The sequence below is a fragment of the Natator depressus genome, chromosome 12, assembly GCF_965152275.1.
Source record: "Natator depressus isolate rNatDep1 chromosome 12, rNatDep2.hap1, whole genome shotgun sequence".
Lineage (NCBI taxonomy): Eukaryota > Metazoa > Chordata > Testudines > Cheloniidae > Natator > Natator depressus.
In genome coordinates this window covers 12419695-12439562 of record NC_134245.1, presented here as the reverse complement: position 1 = coordinate 12439562, position 19868 = coordinate 12419695, and positions in this window count along the sequence as shown.

The following is a 19868-nucleotide window of genomic DNA, read 5'->3' as shown; positions in this document are numbered from 1 at the left end:
CTGATATGTTTATTTATGATCGGCACAGCTGGTAGCACCAAATATTAAGGTTGCCCAACACTTTCCATTACAAGACCCTGTTTTCAGTTACTTATAACTACCACATTTTGATCATTTGGGCTGAAGTTTCTCATAGTGGGTGTCTGCCTCAGGTTGATTTTTTATTTTGAAAGTTTCACCCAAAACAGTTCAGCCATTTCCAAGAACAAGGTTAGGGGAAAATATATTGTTCCATCCATATTTAAAAAAAAATACTTAGGACTGTTTTGTTGAGAAGCCCTGAGTGTTCACTCAGGGATTTGCACTAGTTTATCTAAACCCAGTACAAGTTTATAATTAATTTATAATAAATAATGAAGTGCTAACTGTTAATAATTTGGATGTTCCTGTCTTACAGTGCCTGTTTAATAAGGTAATTTCTTTTGTCTACCTATCATCCACCCCTTATTAATACAACCTACTTCTACTCCTGGCTGGTTCACACAACATGACTTCTTCTGTGGAAGAATTATACCAGGATCAAAACAGACTCTTGTGAGAGCCCCACCCATGAATGGAACACCATCATACAATTCCAGAATTTGGCCCTGAATGCCCCAAAATTCAAGATGTTTGGGGTTTGGGTCATACCCCCTTTTCCCCCTTTATAGAAAGTCCTGTAGAATTGAGTTGAAGATGAAGCCAAAAGGGACTTAGAGAAATTACTCTAAAAATCTATAGGGTTTTTAGCAGTCCTATGTAATTCTATAGAAAGGTTATACTTTTCTAGCAGATTTGTCAACCATCGGATAGAATTTTAACAGAAAAGTTATTTTCAGTGCTATGGGACTTTTCCCATAAGGAATTTCTCTCTCTAGGCTCATGCTTTGGGAGGAATGGAATACAAAGCAATGTTGCTGCACAGAAAATCCCCTTGCAAGAGATGCCGCAAAAACAATACAAAAAGAAATGAAGACCATAAGAAGAAAGCTCGATAAGTGGCTCCCAGGTGGAAAGGAGTGAGCGAATGCAGAATTTTCTGCTTTTAGGGGGAAAAAATGTTGCTTATCTTTTCTGATAACCAGAAAACAACTGTTTTACTCTTTCTTTCAATTGACTTCCTTTCTTCTAGGAATCCTTTCTTTGTTTTCTACCTGGATTTGGAGCCAATTTATTCTTTATTATTTGCAGAGTGCTGTTGTGGGACTTGGGGGATGTGGGATCTTCTAGCACTAAGCTGTGCAATGTTGGGGATTTTGGCTGCTTGCCCTGGTTAACGGAAAGAACTAGGACTTTTTTTTTTTTTTAAAGAAACAAAGCAAAACCCCAAAGTAGAACTGTACCTTTTCTGAGATGTAAGCTGTATCGTGACCTATTTCTCTATGCCTCTGCGTCACTCATTTATAGGTTGGGTAGGTAATAAGCACAATGACCTATAAAAACAGCAGAAGAAAGGGAAAAAAATTGCATATACCCAGATCTTTGAGGACAGGTAATTTAACAGGATTTATGGATCAAAGAAAAATAGGCCAGGAGAGTTATGCACATTTCCAATTACTTCCTTGAAAAGTTTGCATGTAAATGAAGAAACCGTTAGAAAGATTTAGAAGATGAGAGACAGCCCTGGAGAAGTCTCTTTGCACCTGCTATGAGCAGGACACAACTGAGTTATGGGTTGAGTTAAAACCCCTGTTGAGGCTGGCAAACCCACCATTCAGTTAACATAACTGTAAGCATAAGCCCCACTTAAGACAGAAGGTGTGTGAACCCAGCTAGGAGCATTTGGCAGAATATTTTATTCAATGTGAGTGCCTGTTTGTGGGAAGGGAGAACTCTCAGAAGTTGAGATCAGACAAGAACAGAGGGCATGAGGGAGGAAGCTAAAAGCATATGACTGAAGAAGCATGGAAAAAGAACCTGGGAAGAGGTCTGTGTGTCTAGCTGAAAAGAGTGCTCTTGGCGCTCTGAGCAGAAGAACCTGTTGCCTGCTATTTGATTCCTTCAGAGACACAACACTTTGTACCTTCTTTGTATGTGAACAATATTGCATTATAGAAATATCTGACTACCGCTGATTTTTAATCCCAACTGGAACACCCACAGGGTCCCCAAACTTTGGGATCAAAAATGGGCAACAGACTCAAAGGAGATGTTTCTAATGAACGAAGCTGGACGCTAACACACTTCGTTGGTATAATGAAAACAACCATTCTGGAACTGTTTATACAGACCCTTCCAAGACAGATCTAGATGCTGGTGTGACAGCACTATACTGAGATGGAAGAGAGGGATAGTACCTTGACAGAGTATTCTCTCTGTCTCTGAGAAAGGAACCCTGGGGATAATCTGAAGCCTCACTCACAGAACTCTCTTAGAATAAGTGCAAGCTAAAGAACAGATACAAGATTAAAAGGAAGAAAGAGGCCATGGGTTTGAAGTTACATTGCAGGGGAAATCGGCAGCTAGAGACCATCTAACCATAAAACAGCATACAGACACAGCTGTATCAAGAGGTAGTTCTCAAGACCTGCAATACCATCCCCATAAGACTAAGGAAATAGGGATTACAAGTGTTTATGTCAACTTGCATATAAAAATAAAACAATCATTGCTTAGTGAGGCATGGATAATGCATGTTTACAGCAAACGAAAGGTAAATCCAAACTCCATGTTTACCAAGCTATTGTATAGGTACAGAGAATAGCAACAAAAATGATTAGGGCAGATGGAACAGCTTCCATATGAGGAGAGATTAAAAAGACTGGGACTGTTCCGACTGGAAAAGAAATGGCTGAGGGGGATATGACAGAAGTCTATAAAATTATGAATGGTGTAGAAAAAGTAAATCAAGAGGTGTTATTTGCCCCTTTATACAACACACAAACCAGGGATCACACAATGAAATTAATAGACAGCAGGTTTAAAACAAACATAAGGAAGTATTTTTTCCACACAGCACACAGTCAACCTGTGGAACTCATTGCTAGGGGATGCTGTGAAGGCCAAAAGTATAACTGGGTTCAAAAACAAATTCGATAAATTGATGGAGGATAGGTCCATTAATGGCTATTAGCCAGGATTGTCAGGGATGTGACCCCATGCTCTGGGCGTCCCTAAACCTCTGTAGAAGCTAGAACTTGATAAATTGCCCTATTCTGTTTACTGCCTTTGAAGCATCTGGTGCTGGCCGCTGTTGGAAGACAGGATACTGGGCTAGATGCACCACCTATCTGACCCAATATGGTCATTCTTGTGTTTTTACTGAAAGGTGACTTGAGTAGTGTATTAGGACCTTTACAGGGAGAATATATCAGGTACTAAAGGTCTCTAATATAATTGTGAAAAGCATAACAATAGCCAGTGACTGGAAGTTAACACCAGGCAAACTGAAGTGACAGAAAAGGCACAAATTTCTAAAAGAGAGGGCTATTAACTATTGGAACAAATTTTCCAGGGAAGTGGCAGTTTCTCCATCTTTTGATCTCAAGACTGGATGCCTTTCTAGAAGATATTCTTTTGTCAAAAACAAGTACATTTGTAGCTGGATGAAATGCTATGGTCTGTGTTATGCAGGAGGTAACATTAGATGATCTAATAGTCTCTTCCGGTCTTAAAAATCTATGGAGAACAATATTATTGGTTCCCCTTTGAAAATACAGACTTTCTTCAACCATGTCTCCATCTTTCTCGGAGATATTTTTCACTTAAGGAACCTTTCAAAGTATGTTACAAACATAATTTAGGACTCCGCACTAGAGCTGGTTGGGAATTTTTCAATAAAACAGATTTTCATCAGCAAAAGGTTGGCTTTGATGATACTTTCATTGGGAAGGTTCGTCACATCCAGGATGGAATTTCTCGTCAAAACCATAGACACACTCACTTCAGAGTAGCCAATAGGGTCCGAGCATTCTACTTGCAGCTGGGAAACTCAGGTTCAAGTCCCTGCTCCAAACAGATGACAGGGACTTGAACCTAGGCTTCCCACATCCAAGGCGAGTACCCTGACCACCAGGCTATTGGCTATTCTGGGAGGAGTCACCTCCTTGTTTTTCCAAATAAATACATGAAAGATCAGTTTCAGAACAGGAAAATTTTAGTGGGACAGAAAAAAAACCTGTTTCCTACACAGCTATACTCCACAGGTAAGGATTATTATCGTGGGAGAATACAGCAAAATATTTATTGCAAATATTTACTTGAATTGTGTTCAGTTAGGTTCATGCCCCTTTTGCGTGCACATTTTTCCAGTATACTAGTAAGTGAGACTGCTGGCACATTTGTGGAAAAAGTCAACCTGAAACACATAAAGGAGACAACCTGAGGAAATAAAGTTTTGAATTCATATTCTGGAGCACCAGCCCTGGTGCTACAGTCATCCATTCAGAGAACAGAAATGATTTACATTGTTTACTGCTCAAACAATAGCCTGTTAAAAATATCCCTGGCTATAGTAGAGATAGTACACATTGACATGGGTTGTGGCCAGTTTTCAGTCATAGTAAAGACAGGCCTGACCCCATTTTAAAATGATTACTTAAGAATCTGGTCATATTTTAAGTGTCTATGAAATTATGCAAATGAAATTCATACCAGAAAATCAGATTGCTAGATAATTGACCATTCATCTTTGATAAAAGTTTTTAAAAATTAAAGCAATCAGAAATCAGCTTAGCGTACAGTCTCTTGGGCCTTATTTTGGTCCAGAAAGTCTGTACGCTAAGCTGATTTCTGATTGCTTTAAGTTGCAAAAATTGCTTTTTAACCAACGCAAATCCATGGAAATCAATGAGGTTGCACCTGGTGTAACTGTGGGCAGAATTTCTGTGTGCTTCAATCACCGTATTTTTATTAAAACCCAGTATGCGTGTGGATACTTTGGGTTCTGATTTGTTCAAGCACACACTAATCTCTTCTCTAAGCCAGTCAAAATACAGCAAGTTAATAATAATGCTGTAAGAAGAATCCAATTTATTCATAAAAATACAGTACTGTTTTAAACAAACTGTTCTTTTATGGAAAAATACTATCCCTGATTGGCTTATGAAACAGACCTTTGTCTGTTTCAGCCAATCAGAATGGAGCAGGTCAACAATAGTGCAGTTAGTATCTGTCACTCTGCACTAACATCCATCAGACAAAATGATTGTATCTCCATCCATCATTTAGCATAACAAACATAAAATCACTGCAGTACCATGTCCCAGAATCCGTGCTTCCTGGTTTGAAACTAAACACAGCTTCATCTCTAACCTTTCTTTTCCTTATGCTCAACATTTATTTTGGTAGCAGCGGGAGACCATCATCCTGCGAGAACATTCTATTTCATTAACACTCTCTCTTAATTAGCATATAGAGCACTTCCTCAATGTTTATCTGAATTGAATGAGCACACGCTGTAAAACTTTTGTTCCTCTGCGACCAATGTAACAAAAGTAAATCAAAACCCAGCTAATTTAAGCAGCAAGTTAGACAGACTTTGCATCCCAAGGAAAAATATGACACTGCTTTCTGCTTAAGGCTGCCCTGTTAAACTACAGCTTAGGGTGATCTGAAACGCTCCTTAATTGTTTATTCTTTTTTATTTGCACTGTGGTAGCACTTAGAAGCCCTAGTCATGGCTCCCATTATGCTAGGTGCTATACAGACACAGAACTAGACACGGTCCCTGCCTCAAAGAGCTTACAATCACATTAAGAAACAGGGGGCAACAGATTCAAAGACAGCTGGAAAGCGCACGGAAACAAGGAGATAATGCAGGTCAGCATGACTGTCTGTGGCCTCAGCATACTGATGGCCTTTTCAAGTTTTTTTTGTAGGTTTCAGGGCAAAGGAGAGTTTTGAAGGAGAATAATGAGGTAGTTTTTCAGAAGTTTACATGAAGCTCATCCCAACTGCTAGGAGCAGAATGGGAGAAAGGACCAAGGTACCAAAATTTAACAGGTGGGCGATGGAGGCTGACATCATGAGCTGATCAGAGGTGGGAGTCGACATCTCAATACCAAATGAGAGATCAGATGTAACGTGGGGAGGGGCTGGGAAGAGCCTTGAAGGTGAAGACAAGTAGTTTCTGCTTGAAGCAACAGAGAAAGGGGAGCCAGTGGACGGATGCAAAGAGAGGGATGATATGGTCCAAGGAACAGGCTAGGAAATGATCTTTGCAGCAGCCTTCTGAATGGATAGGAGTGGGGCAAGACTGCATTTGTCAAGGCCACAGAAAAGGATGTTGCAATAATCAAGCCATGAGACGATGAGGGCTTGGACAAGCGTTTTAGTTGTGTGGACAGAAAGCAAAGTCGGCATCTTAGCGATACTAAGCAGAAAGAGTATGCAAGACTTAGACACAGTCAGTCTCACATGAGGCTGTGTCTACACTACGGATCTTACAACAGGACAGCTGTACCACTTCAGCTGCACCACTGTAAGGTCTCCCGTGTAGCCGCTCTATGCCAATGGGAGGGAGCTTTCCCACCGGCATAATTAAACCACCTCCAATGAGCGACGATAGCTATGCTGGTGGAAAACGCTCTCCTGCAGACATAGCACTGACCGCAGTGGTGCCTCTGTCGGTGAAACTTATGTTGGTCAGGGGTGTGTTTTTTCACACCCCTGACAGACAAAAGTGCTAGTGTAGATAAAGCCTTAGTGAGAGGTCTGAGTTGAAGATGACACTCAGGTTATGGAGTCCTAAGGGTATTTTGACATTACAATAGGGAGGTACGACTGCAGCATGCATAGACATACCTGAAGCTAGCTTTAATCAAAGCTGGCTCCACTAACAACAGTAATAACATTGCAGCTGCTACTCAATGATGTACCCAAGGTCCGGGAAGGGGATGGGGATGGGCGCTAGCCCATGCAGCAATCACACATGGCTATTAGGATGGTGTCCCTAGCCTGTGCTTGACAGAAGCTGGGAATGGGCAACAGGGAATGGCTCACTTGATGATTACCTGTTCTGTTCATTCCCTCTGGGGCACCTGGCATTGGCCACTGTCGGAAGACAGGATACTGGGCGAGATGGACCTTTTCTCTGACGCAGTATGGCCATTCTTCTGTTCTTACATGCTGCAATGACACCTCCTGATTGCAGTACTGACATAACCTCAATGCGATTGAGGATGATGGTGTATTACACAGCTTGATTTTCATAAGGCTAGGATCCTAGGATATTATTCAAACATGTGTGTGCAATTGTGCACCTCATATATATGTGCAAATACCATGTGGCTATTTGTGTACATAAATGGCGAGACACAATGGTAACTAGAAAGTGCGAAGGCCCGGTTTTCCTATGCATTCACTATAACGGAGCATACAAGCGGGCACTCAATTGTGCTTGTGCATAGCACTCTGACCAATCTTTTTAAAAAGAAAAAAAAAACAGGCCTTCAGTTGCACAAAAGAAAAAAAGTCCTCACTGAGGATAATTAACCATGGGATCAGATTACCAAGAATGTGGTAAATTCTCCATCACTTGAAATCTTTACATCAGAACTGAATGTCTTTCTAAAAGGGGTTCTCTAATTCAACTACTAGTTAATGGAGGCAGAAGTCACTGGATAAAATTCATGCTGGAGTGACACAGGAGCCCAGCCTAGATGACCACTGTGGTTTCTTCTTATCTAATAATTCGTGAAAAATATTTTGCTGTTATGCTGAAGTTCTTTACATTAAAACACAACATTTTAACCTCAGTAAATTATTCAATATTCATAAAACTGTTTATGAAACTACCATTGCATTAAAGTCAAAAATACATTTTAAAAGGAAAATACACCAGCATTTATGGACAAACTATATCCAGATAGCTCACATTTGTGCAGAAGGAGTTACAACTCCTTCCATCACACAGTGTAATGAAAGCCAATGTTTTCCGCAGTCAGATTCACAACAAAACACCATTTAGTTTAGATATATATTTTCTAAATGAAAACGGTCTCCAAAATACTTTCTGTAAGTCATGAAAACACACACAGTTTCTCATGTTTATTGTGAACAATGGCACCTCCATCCTTCCTTATGCTTTAGGTTATTTTGCACAGCTCTGGTGTGCGAACCGCCAGAAAGAGGTCCGAAACATCCTCTGTCCATAGGATTATCTTTGTGTAAGGAGAATCTCCTGGGTGACAAAGTAGATGTCATGGCTGTATGCCTAGCTCCGAGCACATGGGGTGGTGTCCATGGGAAAAGGGATGTGGTTAGAGTATTCCAGTAATCCCTGGCTACTGGAAAGGACTCTTGGGATTGGGCAGGCTGGCAAAATTTAGGACTTGTCTACACGACATGGGAAAGTGCTCCAGAGGGGTATGATTTGTGATGTGCTCTACTAGGTAGCACTCTAACGGCCCCTGGGCACTCTAAAAGGTACCTAGTTTGTGTCATTTGTGAGTGGGATATGAGGCCATATTGCTCGTTCATAATGAAAAATTGGACTGGCTGTATTCTTAAATGTGCCTGGCTCTCAAGCAACACCATTCATTGGCTGCTTGTGCTGTAAGTCACGTTTGTTTGGAGAGACAGCATGTCAAGGCCCTCAGTCATGACTGTGTTGAGGAAAAGCACCATTTGAGGAATTATGACACTAGTATTGACCAAAGGCAGGAAACAGACACATTCACCTGGAAACACAAAAGCACATTGTCACTAAATGGTGTGATCATTCTTTTGATCATTTCTTCCCTCTCTTTCTCTTGTGCTAAATCACTTTTCAATCAAAATACTTTCAGCTTTATGTACTAGTGCATCCCAGGAAGGTGACTAATTATTTCATTCCCTATAGATTTTAGTGATTGATATTAGTGCTTAGATACTATGTTGATGGGGGGAAAAGAAACTCCTGGAATAGATTAGCAGGTACACAAGTATACAGGGTGATGGGCAAACTTCAAGAGGTTGATCAGGGTTCAGGCTGACTGCTGGTCCACATGTCTATTAGGGAAGTGAAGGATTCACACAGATCCTCAAGTGAACCAAAGTGAGCAGCTGTAAATCAAATGCCAGCATAGTATAGCATTAAATAAGATGGCCCAGGTGGTGAACATAACAGGATGTCAAAACGAGTCAGTCAGGGAACAGCAAAAACTCATCAAGCCCCGCAGCAAGCAGGAGAATATCTTCAGTAACAGAAGCAAAACTGTCCTGTTTCCTACTAGGGTACCATCTTCACTAAGGATCCCTGTGAGCTGCACACTGCACAGGGTGACCAGAGTGAAGAGGATATTCCAAAACAATGAACTCTGACAGGAGCCTCTCCTTGGCCTTGTTTCACTTCTGTAAATATACAATCAAAGCATCACTAAATCTAGCCTCAGAGGTGCAAACTGCCCCCCCACCCCACCCCCCGAAATGGCTAGCGCCTGAAGCCTAGGGAGTGTGGGGAGATCACAGAGTGTGAATCTTGAGAGTGGTTGCCAGGGTCACCCTAGATTTTTCTGCCTAACTCAGAGAGAGCACATACTATGCAGCCACTCCTTCTGAGAACACATGTCAAAATGGTGTCTCAAATGGCATCCTTGAAGTCATAGTGCAGCCTCTGCCAATTAGGAAGCAATATAGGGTGACCATATATCCCATTTTGGCCAGGATAGTCCCTTTTTAAAGGGCTGTCCCAGCTGTCCTGACTTTTTTTGGCAAAACTGGGCATTTGTCCAGTTTGGTCTTGTCAACTGATGATCATCAGTTGGCAAGAGCAAATGGGACAAATGCCCAGCTTTGGAAAAAAAGTGGGGTGCGAACCCATAGTGAGGCGTAGAGGAATGTGCAGGGGGTGACACCAGCCCTGTGTGAGGGGAGGGAGGGCTTAGGTGAGCAGCTTGGGACGGGCGAGCCCCCACACGGGCTGGGAGATAGGGGGACGAGCAGCTTGGGCTAGCCCCACATGGGCTGAGTGGGGGGGTCAGCGGCACGGGCCGGCTTCACGTGGGCATAGGGGGCGAGTGGCTTGGAACATCCCTGCATGGGAGGGAGGTTTGGGCCAGCCCCCGCATGCAGGGTGGGGGCCACAGGGCTCAGGCCAGTGCCCTGCAGGGGGGGCAGAGCAGGGCCTCAGGATAGCCCCAGGCGGTATCCTGTTTTCCCTTTTGGGAAATATGGTCACCCCTAGCAAGAAGAAACACTGTGCACCTCCATCTTTTCTCTGGATGTCCTTCACGAGCAATCCCAGTTTAAGGCTCAATACTCAGTCCAAGAAAACCTATCCTCCCATTTCCAGACATGCAGATAATGCAGAAGCAGTTTTGCCCAACTTGAATGCAAACTCAAGGCTGCTCTAATTCACACTCAGCTACCTACGGCCTCCAGGGTTGTTTTAGCTATTGGAAATCAGCTGAAGCAGAGGCCAACCAGCTATGCCCCTGATGGCTTAGATGTACTCCCTGCACCTTTGAGTGACTACACCAACCCTACATCACCTGACAGTTCCCCATTGAGGGAGGAACCTTCCATGACTGCTTTTTAACTGACAGATGAGTGCAAAACAGCTGTTGTGAGGTTAAGCTGTGGGTGGATAGATAACGTAGATAGCTAGAAAATCATTCCTCACTTAAAAACTAGATTTAGTCTAAATATTTCAAATTCTCATGAAAAATCTGCACCATCTTCTAGTGAAGATGCTCGACTGGCCATGAACACCTGAAGTCACAGACAGGCACATGCATTTGCAAGCATTATATGGCTCTGCAAGATAAAAACCTCCTCCCCAAACACTGGTGCGTGCGTCATAATAGCTGCAGGAAACCTAAACAGAAAAGGATGAAAACATGGTTCAATAATTAAAAAAAAACAAAACAAAACACTGATTATACATCCACAGGAAAAGCTTCCCAATATCCACTCAAATCAACTTGAAAATGAAGGGGTTAAATGCTGACTGTAGCTGTTTGAAAAGAAGCAGCAGCTAGGTTGTTGGCAGTAAATATATTATTTTTATTCTGTTTGTATGATGCCAAGCCTTTTCTTCCCCCCTCTGAGCAGCATTTAGATAAATGCCAACGTTTTAACAATGAGGTGGCCCCAACATTATTAATTCATTCGGTATTCATTGCAACAGCATTAATCATCGTAAACCGCAGCAGCGTTACTACACGTGTAATGTGCACTTTCCTAGGAATTTCACTGTAAAGCCCCTGACATTACGAACAATGTAAACACAATAAGACATTACAGCTAAGCAAAACAATAACAAACACACAACTTAATAAATCATTATTCTGCCCACAAGTATGCTAAAAAAATAAACTCATTTCAAAACTGGGAGAGGAAAAAAACAACATGCAGTAAGTGACATCAGCAAGTCTGAGGCTTTTGGTTGCAACAAAGAAACGAAACAGCATGCTAATATGACATTTACAAATAATACCTAACCGCAGCCTAATTAACTTATTGTGTGCTTACTAAACTAGCATACATATTATATTAGAAGAAAAACAACTTATTTGTTCTGTTGCTAAGAAACTTAAGACATTTGCATATTTAACAAATTGTTAGAGTGTTTTTAAACCAGAAACCATCACTATTTATAAAAGACAAATTTAAAACATGAGATCAAAGACACAACATTAATTTTTTCTTTTGTCAACTGTCTTTGTTGAATGGCTCAAAGAAGCTGTTTTGTAGCTGGCTGATACATAATGAAACATCTGGTATTATTCTGAATTACAGTGGAACCCTGTAATAGTCAAGTTGCCCCAGCCCCTCATTTGTCTTACACCAGTCCATGTATTATGGGCCAAATCTTTAAGTACCCTTGGAAGTCAGTCAAAGCATTGCTTCAATAAGGACTTCAGCATCTGACCCTATAATAGGAATTTCACTGTGGGAGGGACGTACTTTTCAAAAGGCTACAGATTTCAGTCCTTGGTAATTGGCCCCCCCGCAGCTGTGCAGGGAAAGGTGAGGGACGGACCCCTCTCCCCCAGCCCAGCATGCACAGAGGAATCCCCAGTTAGCCAAGAGCAAGTATAACTGGCCCTATACCATTGTCTCATCTCCACAGCACCTGGCAGAAGTGGTAAGAAGGTGGGATAGCACCAGAGCTCTTTATTCTCATGATCCGTGGCTGTAGAATGGATCCTTGGGAGCTGTTAAACCCAGTTGTAATTTAGAGCAGTGCTGAGGCTGCTCTAGATTTCATGGAGGGCTGTCAACTCCCAGCAGCCTAGAGATGAGAGGAGTACAGAGGTGGTTAAAACAATCCACTCCCCTGATGACTGCTCCAAGTGGGACTCTGTAAGAGCTGAGGATCTGGACCAATACACTTAAGTTCAGTTTAACTTCATTATGAGTGACATTGCAAGACATAGGAATCTTTCAGAAAGTGGGAATCCAGCCCAAGTGAGGCCAAGGGAAAGGCATATAAATGATGACAGGCAAAACATAAGAGGGAAATTAGGAGAGAATCTGAAGTCCCAGTAGCCCAACACAAACAAGCTATTCTTTACATATACCAGAGGTAGGAAATAGGACAGTGAGTGAGTCTGCTGGATTACCTGTGAAAGCACAGGGCAATCAGAGAGAGTGAGGACATTGCAGGGAAGTTAAACAACTCCTTTGTATCAGTCTTCCCCAGATACCGTTTAATACCCACCCCAGACCTGCTCTTTCGAGGTAAGAAAGATGACAGGCGGTACAAAAACAAATTCAAACCCAGACCAAGGCGCTCACTGGGACAGGACAGTATTCATGGAAAAAAAAAAGGCTAACAAGCTCTTAAGAAGGAAGTGGTGGAGCTAAGAGAACTATGCAATTGCTCTTTAACATCTGCTAATGATATTTATTTAGACTGAACATTTTAAAGAAACCACATCCAGGCACATCTTTGAGTGCCGTGACAATTAAAACAACCACCCACCAGTGCCACCAGGCAGAGCAAACACTAACAAAAAATAAATTAATTCTGCTAGGCAGCAGCCTCAGATAGTTCAAGAGCAATACTCTACTTCAGCCAGCCAACACTAAAAACCTCCAGGCTCTCCAGAACAGCCTCTCACTCCCAAGTCAAACCACATACTAGAGGAAAGCCTGGATAGCCCACGCTGTATCAATTGTTAAAATGGCAGTAGGTGGAGAGACCTGTGGTCCTTGTGGCCTAATACTGTGCAATGGGAACCTCACTCTAGACAAATGGGACTGGGCTCAGGGCTTACATGAATATAAAGGAACAAAAACTCGGCTGGTGTAAATCAGCGTAGCCAATGGAGCTACACTGAGATGCACCAGCTACGAATCCAGCCCAACATATCAGAGTTAGAGGCAAACTAGCAAGGTTTTGGTAAAGTGAAATTCTGCATCTCCAGCCTCATTTCATTTCTTTGAGGTCACCAATAAATGAGTGGATGAAGTTGAATCAAACAATGTAATTTATTCAGACTTGTAAACAGCCTCAGAATATGCTGTTTGGGGAATTGAAGTGAACTTCAGCCTTGGGTTCAAAATTGAACAAAAGAAAATGAAAATTAGGAATAAGTGGTCAATGTTCAATGTGTAAGGAAGTTAGTCAAGGAGTGTCCCAAGTACCTGCATGAAATGTAATAATTATTAAATCACAATATATTAATTCAGATATTTAATAATACTGGTCCTATGGGGAAGATTGTTAAAAATGTGAGAATTTAGGAGCACAGTGCCCATTAAGGGGCGCAAGTCTCAGCAACACTGAATGGGACTTGGGTGCCTAAATCCCTTAGTCTTTTCAAAATCTCCTCATTAGGCCAGTATTGTGCAATATATTTATTAATGATTTGGAAAAAGGGTTGAACAGTCAGGTAGCAACATTTGCACGTGACAGTTATTTAGGTCAGTCAAATCCAGAAAGGATTCTGTCATCAGTGACTATTTACTGAGATTTCAGCACTGGTGTTTGGGTTTGGATCTGATTAACCATAGCTTTTCTTATCCTTCGATCTCACATCCACTGCGTACAAAGAGAAGGCTGCTGAAAAGCTTTTCTGGTGAGATTCTGCAGGTCCTGGGAGACCTCTCCCTGGGAGTGGGGGGGGGGGGAAGGCGGGGTTGAACGGGACAATGGATTGTAATACCAGTTCTCCACCATTCCCTGCAGCATCTCACAAATCCGCTCTCGGCAGGGATTTCCCTTTTCAATGGTCTCTACCGCAGAAATGTTTCACTTCATACTGAGGGGTAGTGCTGCAAGAACGTGTTCAAGAAAAACACGTACATCCTAAAAGGCTTTGTGGGTTCAAAACATACACACACCGTTCCATGCTCTACAGTTACAGCTCTCTTTTCAAATTGTAGGCAGAGGCTGCCTACACCATGGGTACGTAATAGTGTTGCTTTAGCTCCAGCTACGCAGCTGGAGTGCTTCTGCTGAGGGAACGCAGGAAAGGGTGATGTGTGGAACACGCAAGCCCCAATCTTGGCCTCAGGCAGTTGGCTGGGTTGCTTTGGTTGATTGTTAGGTATTTACCAAAAAACATCAAGGAAAGCTTGTGCGTTGGGCCGGGTTAGAGCATATGGACCTTCAGGGTTGCTGGAGGATGCTTGCTTTTCCGATTTCCTTAATGCTAGCTGCAGGGATGCACCTACTGAACACAGTGGGTATTTGAAAGCAGTTTAACTTTGGGGGTTATATTAATCCTGCTTTGTTTGTTGCTCGGCTGACAGGCCTGTCCCTGTCAGGCAGGGAAACCATTTTATGACAGCCATTACCCCATTCCTCCCCATTATAGGAAGCATCTGGAACAAAAACTGAGGTTCTTCCTGGCCAACAAGAACAAACACTGTGTGTCAGCCAAGAAAAGGCCCAGCCATTATAATGTATTATACAGCGGACTGCAGAGGATCTAACTGATAATGAGGCCCCACTGTGCGAGGCACTGCACAAACACATAGAACGAGGCCATCTTCGCCTTGAAGAACTTACAGTCTAAATAGACAAAGAAAAATGGCAGACCAGGACAGCAAAGGGAAGCTGCTCACAACTCTCTAGTTACAATTAAACAACAATTTTTAAAAGTTTGGCAAAGTTACTGATACAGGGTTTTATAACAGGAAGTATTGGGCAACCTTAACATTAAGCAGCACTAGCAGCCCCGCCTCTAATTAGCAAAATGCCCAAATACAAAGCTCTGAGTAATGGCCCAATCCCAGCAACCAAAGGCTACAGTTTCCATTTGAAGTGGGAGGTGCCAGTTCTGGCCAGGAAGCTTTCCCTTGCAGCTCTGGGATGGAAAGGGGAATCATGTTTCCTTTGGGAGATATGTTCAAGCAATTGAGAAAGAACTCGCCCACATGTTTGGGTCTCAAGAGACTCCCAAGAGATACCATAACTCAAAGGAATCCTCTATCATAATCCTCAAAGGTTCCAAAGTCATATTGTATAGGGATGGGCCAAATCAGAGTCCACTCTGGATTAGGGGCAAGAAGGCTGGATGGAATGCTTAATTCAGCACTGCACGGTTGAAAGTAAGAGGATATTTACCTCTCAGAATTACCATCTGTGCCTGTATAACCCAGCAGGCTTGCAGAGAACACACAGCCCGCTAAACAAGTAAGCAGTTTCCAGGTAATCAGCAAAATAAATTTTTATTTGGTCTAACTTCGTTGGAAACTTTTCTTTTGTTTGTTTTTTGGTAACATTTCAACCTTGGAGCAGTCGGCCACTTAGAACTCATTGTTGTGTGCTACTTAAGGAAGGGAGAAGATCAGTGAACCAAAGACACAGTTTGTGTTGGATGCGACACCATGTCTGACAGCTACATACCATCATAATGGAAGTGATTTTAAACAGAAGTGAATTAGCAACTTGGAGAATAAATTAAAAAGAAAAAAAGTCAAGATTTAGAAAAAAGTTCCAGTTATTAATTTAGTTTTGGATTTTCACACAACATAATATTTTATATGTTTTTGGAAAAAACTGAAAACGGGTTCATTATGAACACATCAAAATGGAAACAAGTTCTTTTTATTGCAAAAATAAGTTCTCATTTTTCAACTAGCTTTACTTTCCACTGGCTTCTGTGTAACACACTCACTAATTAAATAGGTTTCATAATATCTTCTCATATACAAGCTTTCTGGCTCAGTGCCTTTCACTTACCTACCAAGGAGACAGGGTTGAAGACGTGCGGTTTCTGTCTGCATACTGAAGAACAGTGGGTCCAACTTACATACAGAGTAGATAGTTCTCCAGGAGATGTGGCCTGATTGACATCTCGCTTACACAATGATTTTTAAAAATGTTTTCCTGTAGTACATTTTACTCAGCCGACTTTCACCTCTACTTTATATACCTGACTATGCAAAGAAATTTCGTCAAGCAATTAATCCATGCTATTCCCTTTTCAAAACCAATCATTTTAATTTGGAAAAATGGCTGCAGTAGTCCACATATGTGTTATGCTTCAAGATGTTTCTCCCCCAGTGAAAGGTGATGTGTTTTACAATGTATAACATGCATTGTTAAAATAAAGTGTTGTAGATCCTATTTTCTGCATGTAGACAATAGTAGCTCAGACTGAAGAGCATTCATTTTTAAAACTCACTAAATTTAATAACTTAAGTAGCCTATGGCTTTGCATGTCACTAACCCACATTATAAAATCCTTGGGTACAGAATATATATTTATGCAGTTTGCAAAGCCCTTAAATATACATTTTCTTTATTGACCATAATGGTACCATTATGATAGCATGAACCATGATGGATTACCCATCTTGTGAGCATTCAGATCTTCCAGTGAGACATTATTTACTTTTTGAAGAGGTACCACTCAGCCACAGGAAATTAAGAGCAATACCCATAAGAAACTACAATTCAGTAAATAGATAAATACCACTCAAGAAAGCAACTTCAGGCTAAGGTTCTGTCCTTAGCTCACCCCTGTGGCTCAGTAAATCAGGGCACGTGAGATCAACCTTACACCTGGTCTGCCCAGTTTTTGTACAACTATTTCATTAAGAGATGTGATTTTTTTTTAACCAAAATAATTATACTAGTACAACCCCTAGTATGGTCAGAATGATCCAGTATTAAGGTGTTTTAGCCCTGGTCTACACTTAAAACTTAGGCTGACCTAGCTAAGGTGCTCAGGCATGTGAAAAATCCACACCTCTGGGTGCTGCAGCTATGCTGACCTAAACCTTTGGTGTAGACATGGGTAGGTCAACAGAAGCATTCTCCCGTTGACCTAGCTACCTTTGCCGGGGGAGGGCCAGGATAGGGACATACTACTTCTGTCATTGCAGTGTGCTTCTAACACTATGGAGTTACAGTGGCATAGCTGTACACAGTAGCTACACTGTTGTAACAACCCCCGTAGTGTAGATAAGCCCTTATACTGGTAGAACTTATTCACCTTCCCACGAGGGAGGCCTGGTCTACACAACAAAGTTTTGCTGCAGTAGTGATGGTGGCTAAGAGCATGGGGAAAAAATCATACCCCCTACCTGACCTAGCTAAACCAGGAAAACCCCTGGGGCAGACAACTATCCCAAAGGAAAAGTGCTTCTGTCAGCATAGCTAATGTTGTTCAGGGCGACGGTTAAGCTATGACAGCAGAAGAACTCCTTCTGCATCTACACTCAGGGGCTCTGCCAGCTCTGTAACCCCTGTAGTGTAGACAAGGTCCTTTATAGGAGTATAACTGAATCCACTTATTAACTATATCATTATAGGCAAAGAGTATAATTTGTATGTCGACCAGCTGCTTTACCGCATTGGTTGAAATACCTAGACGCATGGAGACAAAGTAAAGGCAAAATGTCAGCGATATTTCTTTGTCTTATTATGTCACAACCTATCTAGGTTTTGTAGGTTAATGGCTACTGTCACTTTGAATTGACAGTCAAATTAAAGCCAGCTTCTGCACTCCTCATACAGGACCATGGCTTAGCACTAATTCTGTATCATCAGTAAAAGAAACTTAGTTTGATTGAATGTTGCTTCCATGGTACCGTATATTGTTTCCTGAGACAGAACATATTTAATCAGCTTTAAATGAAAATCAAAACCAAATGCCTCTAAGATTACAATCTAAGAGCCTGATCATCCTCCTAGAGTGAAATGACACACAGTGGAGGAAGTTCTGCCAGAGAATGCACTGAAATTGAGGGTCACATTGCTGCATGTGATTGTCTCCTGAAGCAGCATGCTGTCTACCTAGTGCATAGCAAAGAGCGGGCAGTCTACCAGGGCTCAGCGAAAGAAGGCGAAAGGCTTGTTGTTAGACTTGCTGTAAAGGGTCCTGTTCTCATTGCTCTACTTACCCTAGGTAGGAAGCAGTATGGAAAGAGTTGATTAAGACAAGGCATGGTATGCACCACTGCACCCACTGCTGGACAAAATGGAAAACTGCACAGGCAAGCTCTACCGTGGAAAACCCAGGGACTCTTGTTAGTGACGGATACGATGCATCAAGAAGAGCAAGAGAAAAAGAACCTCCGCAGGTTCAGGCTGATGGGCTGTGAGTTAGTATTACGCATACTTAACACAGCACATACAGCCAGTGAAAGCACAGCTCTCCACCAGATGGGTTCAACACAACTGCATAAAATTAAAACTGTCGGGGCTGGGTTTAATTTATACTCTCCTAAGTGCCAGCACACAATGCATTTTTTATTTGGATGGAGGTGGGGAGAGGGAACAGTAAGTGGCACAGAGGAAGACAAGGCAGTTGGGTTTTCCCCGAGAACACCTCCCTTTTCTAAACGTATGCTCTTGTTTTGCCAGCTACAGTAGTAGTGTTAGGACTGTGCAAAACATTGACAGGGAAATTCAGAATGCTATGGAACTTTATCACATTTCAGTGCACATTCAAAACTGGAGTGTTTCGAAACATTTTTACACTGTAAGGGAAACATTTTCAGTGACAATGGGTCAGTTCTGAGGGGGAAAAAAACCCTCAAAATATTTCAGTGGTTACATGTTGCACATTTCGTAAACCAAATTCAGGGTTTTGGGAAATTTTGCATAATTCAGAACAATCTCGTGAAGGACGTGGGTGGAAAATGTGAAATGAGAAATGTCTGGAAATATCACGTCGTATTAGCACATGCTGTTTAACGCATTTATTGCTACCCTCCTCAACACACTGCACATCACCCATTTCTATGTACACTGGATTATTCTTCTGCTCAGTTAAAATTTTTTGGCCAATTGTCCACATTTTAATCCATAGCACAGTGAAGCAGTAGATATTTTTGTAGCGTCTTGTCTTGTCTGCAAACCTATGTACATGAGAGGGAAAGATTTATGTTTAGACTTGACTAATTTTGCATACAGGCCCTCAAGATTTCCTGGTAATGAGTTTTGGTTTAAACAGCTTGCATTGCAGCACACTAAAGTCGGTGGGAATATTTCCATTCACTTCAAATAGGCATTGGATCAGGCCCAAGGTTTAGAATAGACAGAACATTACAAATGTTTTTATATAAACATTAACTTATGCATATACTACAGTAAAAGTTAATTCTTGCTGTAAGTGGGAAAATAATTTATGATCCATTCGTAACTAATTCAAGTATTAATTTAGCCTCTTTTCCTGTTCACACAATACCCACACGCAGACTGATTTCTTCAGATGTATTTGTGTATTTGACAAGTAGTTTTTTCAAACGTTTTACTCTATGGCTCGAGAAGAATATTTAAAATCTGCGCTGTTTTGCTTCGTTATGCTTGTGCAGATGAAATCACATGGTATGGTTTTTTGTTCAGAGACAGGATAAACACAAGGATTTCCTGCAAGAATTCTGGAGCGTGTTACTGTCAGATTGGGTTTCCACACATATCTGGATATTTGCAACTGGAAATTCACTTGTGACAATTTATGCAAGTAAGACTTGATCACTTGAGTGTTCATGGAAAAACAACAGGGTGCAAGCAGGACTGAAGCAAACTCATCGACAACTTCAGATGAATATTTATTTGC